Here is a 10,167-nt window from a genome sequence, read left to right on the forward strand (position 1 = left end):
GGTCAAGAGTGGGGAAGCACATAGCGTTGAGCCTTGTCTTCGAATTTCCAATGATACCAGCATTTGGTGCTGGCTTGGATGTTGAATGGCTGCGGCTGTGGCTCCGCCCCCCCCACCCCCCCCCCCAATATGAACAATGTTGCCCTTTTGAACTGTCACTGCAGCCTCAATCCATGGTGATGTGGCACGTAGGTGTCTGGACTTCACTGCAAGTTGATCAACTGTACACTGCAGTTCCACAATTTCCAATTGCTGTATGGAAGGAGGGTTAGAAGTGCTGACTGTTTGAACCAACCTGCCTGCCATAGTCATCTCTAAGATCTTGTCAGTGATCTTAACGATGTCTATAGCCTCCGATGTTGTCTCCCGGATAAGATGAACATTATCAGGTGTTGTAAAAATAACTGTGTTAGGATAATGTCCTTCAGCTTGCTGTCTCCTAACACCTGATGCATTAGCTGAAGAAGCAGCAATGCCCCAGCTCTTCAGGGATAAGAAGGTGGTGTAAACTTGCTGTTCTGAAGCTCTAGGGTGTCTGATTAACTTGGCTTTAAGCTTGATATAATGGTCTTTGACTGGTAGAGAAATTAAGAAGTCACATACTTCTTGTGCTATCTCTGGTTGTAAAGAGGCAATAACCTACGCAAAGCATGTCTCCTGTGATGTTATGTTCCAGGTAGAAAATTGTGTCTCCACCTATAGAAACCATAACACTGGATCAGTGGGCCAAAGCAGTGGTAGCTTCAAACTGACTGTTGCAATGAGCAGTACAGCTGAGGTGGTTGTTGACTGACTCATCTCCTCTGTCTCTACGTTATCTATGGATGATAATAAACATCTTCTGTGCAGACAGTAGAAAGAAGTAGAACAGTAAATGTACATGAAATGGCAGGTCATGTTGGGGTAACCAATGTAGAAAAAAAAACTAGTTGTGAATTTCCTACTCACTGCTGCATGTACAGTGTAGAACTCCAGTCAATAATACCATTTCCAGACTGCTGAGTTTAAATGAATTAATATTGTCCTGTGTCACAAGTTTATGATAAACACAAGTCCCCTGGATCTCTAGTGCCCAATCAAGCCTCCTGTTGATCTGAGCTTTTCAAATCCAGCTGCCCGAGTCACCTGACTCCAATTGCCAGGTGCAGCCTTCAGATAAAATCTCAAGTCTGCAACAACCCTATCTATCTGTGAAGGCACTTCCAATGAATTATTTATCTGTATTCCCAGATCCCTCTGTTCTGCCACATTCTGCAGTTCCCTAGCCTTTACCATGTAAGTATTACCCCAGTTTATCCTCCAAACGTGCAACTTTCTGCATTAAATTCCATCTATCATTTTGTAGTTCATTTTTTTCCAGCTCCACCAGATCCCATTGAAAGCTTTGGGATCCTTATGATGCTGCCCACTATGACCCCCCCCCCCCACCTTCCCCCACCAGTCTTAGTGTCATCTGCAGATTTGCTGATCCAAATTGCTATGTTATCATCCAGTTTGTTGACATAGATGTCAAGCAACAATGGACCCCAGAAACAATTCCTGAGACATACCACTAATCATAGGCCTCCAGAGAGATAATCCTCTACTACCACTCTTTGATTTCTTTCACAAAGTCAAAGTCTAATCCAATTTATTACCTCATCCTTCACGCCAAGTGACTGAAATTTCTCAAACAAACCTTCCATGCAGGACTTTGTTAAAGTCTTTACTCAAGTCAATGTGGGCAATATCAATTGCCTTTCCTTCATCATCTTTCCTGCTCACCTCCTTGGAAAAACTCTATGATTTGTTAATCATGACCTATAATGCACAAAGCAAAGTTGATGAGTTAATTCAGGAAGCATGTGCTGCAATGGATTTATTGCAGATGCTTATATCACTTGACATTATGTTATTTTCTGTTTTAATCAAAGGACATTGGCCCAAAACATTTTAAGTTTAATTTATATGTCACATGGCACCTATACATGAGAAGGTTTTATCTGCAATTTTTTTTTTTAATAATGTCCACACAGTGCCTTTATCCACTGAGGGTAGGTGAGATACAACCAGATGACATGGTTTAAGAGTGAAAAGGGAAAGCTTTAGGGGGTGGTGGGGGTGTGGAACAAGCTTCCCGCTGAAGTGCTGAATGCGGACTCAGTTTTAACACTCAAGAGGAATTTGGACAGGTACATGGATGAGAGTGATATTAAGGGCTATGAAATGAGTGCAGGTCAGTAGGAAGGAAAAAAAATGATTTGACACAAACTAGAAAGGTTGAACAGGCTTGTTTCTGTGCTGTAATGTTTTATGTTCTTAAGGTATGTCAAGAGTTCAATATACAGTTTATCGGGTTGGAATGAAAGGAAGGACCAATTACCACAAAGAAAGGGCAGAATGGTAGCATTGTTGTTGGGTTCATTCAGGTGCCTGATATTTATGGATAGGAAATTGCCTTCAAGCCTGTTAGCATATGCTTTCAGATCCTTAAATGTTCTCCTCTGTCAGAAGAAAGATTAGAAAATATTTCTGGATCATTCAACATGTCTTTCCTAGGCAGTGAGAGGAGAGTGTAGCTTGCATTATGTTCTGAGCTACATTTACTACCATCATTAGCTTCTTCCAATTTTGTGCCAATTACATCCAGCAAGTATACTTTCAATAGTTCTTGTGCAGAAGTTATTGAGAGAAAAGAGGACACACCAGCCTTTCCTTCACATTCCTAAAAACTGCTTTTTGTACCTTGAATTGTCCTTTCACCTCTGCACTATAAAGCTCACAGAGACACTCAAAAAGTTAAACACATCTTTATAATACTCCTGAGAACAGTCAAAGGAGTTGAATTTTAGATCTGAAATTCCCAACATCTGAGAAACACATTTTTTTCCCCTTTTCTCAAAAGGCTGGATGATTTGGAAGACGTGTTACTTGCTTTACTCACAAGTTTCGAAATACTGCAGGGGTACTCTTGACAAGTTATCAGTTCCTCTTTGGAACAAATTACCAAATAAATGTTTTGGCAGGGGGTGGGGGAAAGAGGGAGGGATTAGGACTGCTTGTTATTTTTTATGGTGTTGGGAGCATCATCTTGCAACTGAATTCTTGACTTCCTCATCGGAAGACCACAGTCAATAGATTGGAAACCATGTCTGCTACTCACTGATGATCAACACAGGTGCACCTCAAGGATGCATGGCTACCCCACTGCCCTATTCATTCCACAACCATAACTATGCAGCACGATTCAAAATGCTATCTGCAAATTTTCTGATGACAGCTCAGTTGTCAGCAGATTCATAGATAGCAATGAGGAAGGGTACAGGAGGAATGGAGTCACACCAACAACCTTGCGCTCAATGTTGCCAAAACCAAGGAGGAAATCAGGAAAATGCAAATCAGTCCTCATCGAGGGCTCCACAGTGAATGGTGTCAAATTCCTGGGTGTCAACATCTCTGAGGATCTCTCCTGGATCCTCCATGTCAATGCAATAACGAAGAAGGCTCGGCAGTGGCTATATGTTGGGAGGAGCTAGAGGAGATTTTTTGCTCAAAAATCTCTACAGGTATACCATGGAGAGTAAACTGCTGGTTGCATCACTGTCTGTTATGGAGGTGCCAATGCTCAGGACAAGAAAAAAAAAACTCCAGTGGATTGTTAACTTGGCCAGTGACATCACGAGCATCAGTCTTCACTCCCTAAGAAAGCAGCCTCTGTCCTCAAAGACCCACACCACCCAGGCTATGCCGTCTTCTCTCTGATATCATCAGGAAAAAGGTACAGGAGCCTGAAGATGATCACTCAACAACACCAGGACAGTTACTTCCCCTCTGCCATTAGATTTCTGAATGAACAGTGAACCACAGATTTCACTTTTTCTTTTTTTCTTTTTATTGCACTATTTTATTTATTTTGAAATATGATTTTGGGAAATGTTTGCACTTGGAATTCTGCTGCCACAAAACAATAAATTTTGTAAAATGTTCATGAAAATAAATTCTGATTCTGATTCTTGTCATTTGGGAACAGAGACCTGAACTCAAAGCATGTTGCAGTTTGCATTGACCAGCTTTAAATTGATTTACTGATTTGTTTAATCCTTGGCAATTTGATGCAGCTGAATTGAAGTGGAACACTAAATGATATTATTAGAATGATTCTAGAAGTTGATGAGGTACATGAATGGAAACTCATCTTTAGTGAGAGAAATCCCACTTAAACTTAAATCCAGATCATTCACAGGATGTCAAGAAGATTTCTCCATGCATCTGCCAATTTGCAATTCTCTCTCACTAAATTCTGATGAGTTTCTCTATTCTGTGATTCTATCAGAGTTAATTTGCAGTAATTAACTGGACATCGTGGAGGTGTGGGTAAAGCAGAGCTCCCAAGGAATCCCACATCACAGGATTATATCTGGGTCACAGGAGATGTGACATAGGAGCTTTACTGACAGCACCGATTGTGCAGCCAAGAGAATCAATAAAAAATTGCAAACCAGACATGAATGCATTGCAAAATATTGCTCAACAACTCAGAAGGTCATGCAGCATGCAGAGGAAGTAAAAGCCAATCAATGTTTCGGACTTGAGCCATTTGACCAGACATTTTTTTAATGCCTGTGGGTATTCAGAGATATTGAACCAAGGGGGATTGACAGTTAAGAAGCACAGAAGCAATATTTAATTGTCAAGGAAAAGACGTGGTAAATAGCTTTCTCCTCTCTCTGTTTGTTTGCGATGAAGTCACCATTCACAATAGCAGTAGTGTAATGCACTCATAGCAATCAGACATGAAAGTGTTTGTAGCAGCCAGTCTTGCTTATTCTGAGAATAAGAGAGAAAGCTTGTTTTATGCAGTACCTCTTGACATTTGTGCACACTCTGTAGCCAACAGAACATCAAGACATTTTCATAATGTATCAGACACAAGGTATCGAGAGCAATCTGCTATAAGAACAGTTTCATAAATAACTCACAATATTTTCTGCTTTGTTGATGTTGGATATACTCTGGCTGGGGAGGTCACCATGAAAATTCTTCAGTTTTTTCACCAGTCTTGTAGGATTTTTAAATATCCACCTCTTTGGTGGGTTCTTGGTTTAACATCATGTCTGAAAGGCAGCACCTTCTTTATCGTAACACTCCATCCCTGGGTGTCAGCACCATCAGGGTTATGTGCTCCAATGCCCAGAATGCTGCAAGTACTTTTAAGCATCTGACTCAGAACTGGGAAGCACTGGTTGAACTGCATTGTAAAACCCACTATATTTTCATCAAACATAATCATTATTGCAAAACCAATTCCATGCCTTCCCAATACGTTTAAAAAAATTAATATTGTTTACTTATATTTTAGTTAGCATTGCAATTATTTATAATGTTGATTGCCAATTCCCTTCATTTTTACATTGTTTGCAAAAGTAATGAAAGTTGAAACAGAAAATGAGAACTGGAATAAATTTCATCTGAGTTTCCTCCAACCTTTCATTGCTAACCTTAAGGGAAATAGACATTCCACCAAATTTTGAAACTTACCAGAATAACCTACCTTTTGCCACAAACTATGCTTTCTGACACAAGAAAATGGGAATGATCTCAATTCCATATGACATCTTTGCAAACTCAAATCAATCTAAATTTTCCAAGTAATTGCTATATATGTTCTCGCTGTAGCCAATGCTAATCATAAAAATGCAATTTGATACCTAGTTAATCTCAGTTTCAAACTCAACACTTTAATATTACCTAATAAAAATATTGTTGGATCCCGTGGCAATTTAATCTTAAAACTTTCTCTATAAATTCCTTAAGTTGTATCCAAAATGGTTTGACAAGTAGAATGTAAAAAAGAACCTACCTCCTTGTGACATCTAAAACATAAATCTGAAGAAATTAAATTATATATCTTTAATTTTTCAGGAGTTAAATATAACTAATGTACAAAATTATAATAAACTAACCTATATCTCACATTAACAATCTTAGTCATACTATATTAACATATATTTCTCCAATCTTCCTGATTAATTACTATCCTCAAATCTTTTCCGAATTTAATCTAGACTTATGTAAACCTAACTTAGACATAAGGAGAATTGGCAATCAACATCATAAATAACATATAATCTGTGTGATAATTGTTTTTTATCAGAAAGCTTGGAGCCCTTATTAGACTATATGGGTTTAAAATGTTGAACTTTCTGGGTGTGTTGTGGTGGTGTTACTCTAATCCATGGCATTTAGTTATGTTATTGATGGTTTGAATCTTCTTTCTTTAGGGTTTGGGTTAATAGGGAGGGGGAGGTGTGGGGAAAACAATATATATATATTATATATATATATCAAACCACATGTATCTTTTATATGATTTATCTTACTCAAATGTATTGTGGTTTAAATTGTTAAATGATGGGACAACTCATGTCGCTAGGTTGGAAATTACACTTCTGGAATTTAAAAAAAATACACATGATCAGGAATCTGCTGGAATCTCCAAAATTTAGTGCACAAATCCAATTTTACTCAGTATTTCTTGGGACCTGTCAACATGATTAATGCTTTCTCTGCATGAACAATGGAAATCTCCTTGGAATTGTTTTGAAAATACAGCACCATGCATACAGAAGAATAAGATACTTCTTGTCAGGAGTGATCATGTTACATTCCTATCACAATGAATTGTAATCTATCATCTGTTATCTGTGGCAAACAGTATACAACATTAGCCTTTTCAGATGCTAGCTTACCTGCATTTTATTTTTATTTTTAATCAAAAGATTAAAGAAGAATAATTATGAATTATATTGATAGTTTATTTCTCTTAGAGGGTGGGTCCAGGAGATCTGGGAATTCTGAAGATGGGAGATTCCTTGCCAATGGAATGAGTACAGAAGGAGTGGAAGAATTTAACATCATGTTCAGCTCAAAATTTATTAAGGTGAGGATGGAGGGGAATGCAGCTGAAGACCAATCTTTCAGGATCAGGGAATGGAAGATCAGAAGGGATGGTGAAAGAGTGACAGGGATCAGATGAGGGAGAGGAATAGGATCAGTAGAAAGTGTAATGGCAGAATGATGAGAAGCGGTTTAGGAATCCAATAGATGTCTATGAGGACCTGGGAAATCTCAGGATGCAGCGACCTAAGAGAGCCTCTGCTTCCTCAGGAGTTTGCGGAGGAGCTAGTGGAGTTGTTCAAATGAACTGGTATGGACTTGAAGGGCCGACATGGCCTGTTTCCGTGCTGTAAAAGGTTATATGGTTATATGGTTATATGTAGGAATTTGCTACCTTTGCCGTCTGAAAGGAGGGAAAAAAATGATGGCAAGAATGTGGTGGTGACTGATATGGAGCTGCAGACTGTGCCTGCAGAGAGAGTGAGTTGATGATGCTGCATTTCTGAGGAAAGGCCTCTGACTTAAAATGTTAACTGTTTCTTTTTCCACTGATGTTACCTGAGCAGCTGAGCAATTCCAGCATTTTTTCTATTTTTGTTTTAAATTTTCAACATCTGATGTATCTTTCTTTAAGATTAATATTCTCTTCTAGAGAAATCCAGCTTGAAGAACATTTTTTTCTGCTCATATTTCTGCCCATCACGTTTCTCTTATTCACCTCGAATGGTTCCTGCCTCCCCTTTTGCTTTTGATCAGGTTTCCACCAGTGACACACCTCTCTCCTCAGCAGATGGTTCAGATTTGATTCAAGGGAAACGAGTTGAAATTACACATTTCACATTTTGATCCTTCCAAATTCACAGAAAAATTCAAGATAATCACCCATTTCGAAGTTTTGTTGTGATCATATTCTGAGTGAAAACCAGGCTCGGCATCATTGGGGGTATTCACAGGCCATGCCAATCCCTTTCAAATGAGTTATTGTGTCCACCCCACCCGCCCACAATACTAGCTTCACTAGTGGGAAAAGTTGGCTCAGAGGCTCTACAGTGTCTGGTTCTGACTGCCAGAGAATGTATCATCCCGAGTAAGACTGGAATAGGCTTGCCTAGATGTCTGAGTGACTGACACTCCTTACCCAAATGTATTCACAAAGGCTGTCAATGGGACCACAGAAAAGACAATTAAATTCTTATCTCAGCAGCACCTATCAGGTTTGAGCTAGAGTGGATTGAGAAAGTATGGGGGATATGTTTGTACGTATGGGAACAGATCCAACAATCCTTATGGATCCCACGAGAAACCACTCTCTTGTGAATTTCAGGCACTGACAGTCCCCAGAGACAATGTTAAAAGAATTAACAAATGAACGTAGTTTAATTTGAAACGCACTACCCTGATGAACACTTGTCAGTGGTGGAAAACCTCACTGAAAGAAGACTGCATTTTAATTTACAATTGTGGAGCATAACAAACCCCCCCCCAGATCAAATGGCAGTTTGTGTCCCCCTACCCCCCACCCCCCTGTCGCAGTTACTCTAATGTCCTCTGATTAATCTCTACTGATGGTGTCTCTGGTGAAAACACAGAAATCTGGAGGAACTCACCAGGTCTCGCACCATCCATAGGCAAAGATATATAACAGATATTTTGAGTCTGAGCCTTTTTCAAGGTATGAATAAAAAGCAGGCTGGCAGGCACCTGAATCAAATGATGGAGAGAAGGAAAGAAAGGTCAGGGGGAGAAACACAGATCAACAGACAAAAGATGATCATTTGACATGGATAGGATAGGAGAGGAAGGGTGAGAATTGATCAGGGGAGGGGTAGTTGTAAATGCTGACCTGGAGGAAAGGAAACAGAGGGAAAAGGAGAGAGAGAGCTGGAGGAAAGGAGAAATGGGGATAGATGTATGTGGGTGAGGGCTAACAGAAACTGGAGGTTATTATTAATGCCATCTAGTTGGAGGTGTCCAGATGGAATATGAGGTGTTGTACCTCCAATTTGCAGGTGGTCTCAGTCTGGCAGTGCCTGAGACCATGGACGGACATGTTGGCATTGGAATAGGGTAGGGAACTGAAATGGGTTGCCACTGAGATATCCCTGCTTTTGAGGCAGACATTATTCACATTATATTTACATCTACCAATCTGCATCAGTGCATTATTGTTCGAAACAAGCATCACAAGTAGAAATAAGGAGCTAATTATGAAGTAAGCCATAAAAGTCTACAGACACTGTTGTTAAAGTAAAAACACAATGCTGGAGAAACAGGTCAAACACCATACTTTATATAGCAAAGATAAAGATACATAACCAATGTTTTGGGCTTGAGCCCTTCATCAAGGTAGGAACAAAATGTAGGCAGATGCCCAAACAAAAATGGTGGGGGGAGGGACAAGAGGAAGAGCACAGTCCCACAAGCAGGAGGTAATTGGTGGATAAAGGAAGAAGGGAACACCAGCAAAATGGGGGAGGAAGGATGGCTCTATGATTGGAGAGGGAAGGGGGAGGAGGCCTGGAGGAAATAAGGCAGAGGGATGGAGAAGAGAAAGGAAGGCCAGAGAGTGATCTGCCATAAACCGGAGAAGTTGACATTAATGTCATCTGGCTAGAGAATGTCAAGATGGAAAATTTGGTGTTGTTCCTCCAATAAGGCCATGGACAGACATGTCATCCTGGAAGTAGGGTGTGGAATTGAAATGGTTGGCCACTGAAAGATCCGTGTTACTGATGCAGACAGAGTGAAGGTTCTCAGTGAAGTGATATCCCAACCAGCGACCAGTCTGAATTTGTTTAATTATGTTTGAGTCTGTCGGTGAAAACTGTATATGAGAGTAAATTTGACTTTGCTTTTTCACAGCTGTGCTGGGTATTGAACAAATATGGACCAAAATTATAGGTTTAATTCCAAGTGCAATGAATCTTTACATATAAAATTAGATTTGTACCATGAACAGCATAAGCATCTCTGCATTCAACAGATCATCCTTCAAATGTACAATACCTTCAATATATTTCAAGTGTTTTCATCTTTATCTTTTTTTATATCAGATTTCCAGCATCAGTATTTTGATTCCCAGCTCACTCATGACCTGGTTCAACACTACTATCTATTTTGAAACTCTTATCTGCTTTATTCTTCTTGTAATGCTTCCAAGATATATGCGCTAAAATTTGAGGTGAAGATGAGAAAATGATAAGACAGTTTTCTAGCAAGACATTTCAATAACATTGATTTAATTGGCTGAAAACATAGATTCCAGTGATGGAGCAATGGGAATGGGGAGTA

This window comes from Narcine bancroftii, chromosome 1 (genome assembly GCF_036971445.1).
Source record: "Narcine bancroftii isolate sNarBan1 chromosome 1, sNarBan1.hap1, whole genome shotgun sequence".
NCBI lineage: Eukaryota > Metazoa > Chordata > Chondrichthyes > Torpediniformes > Narcinidae > Narcine > Narcine bancroftii.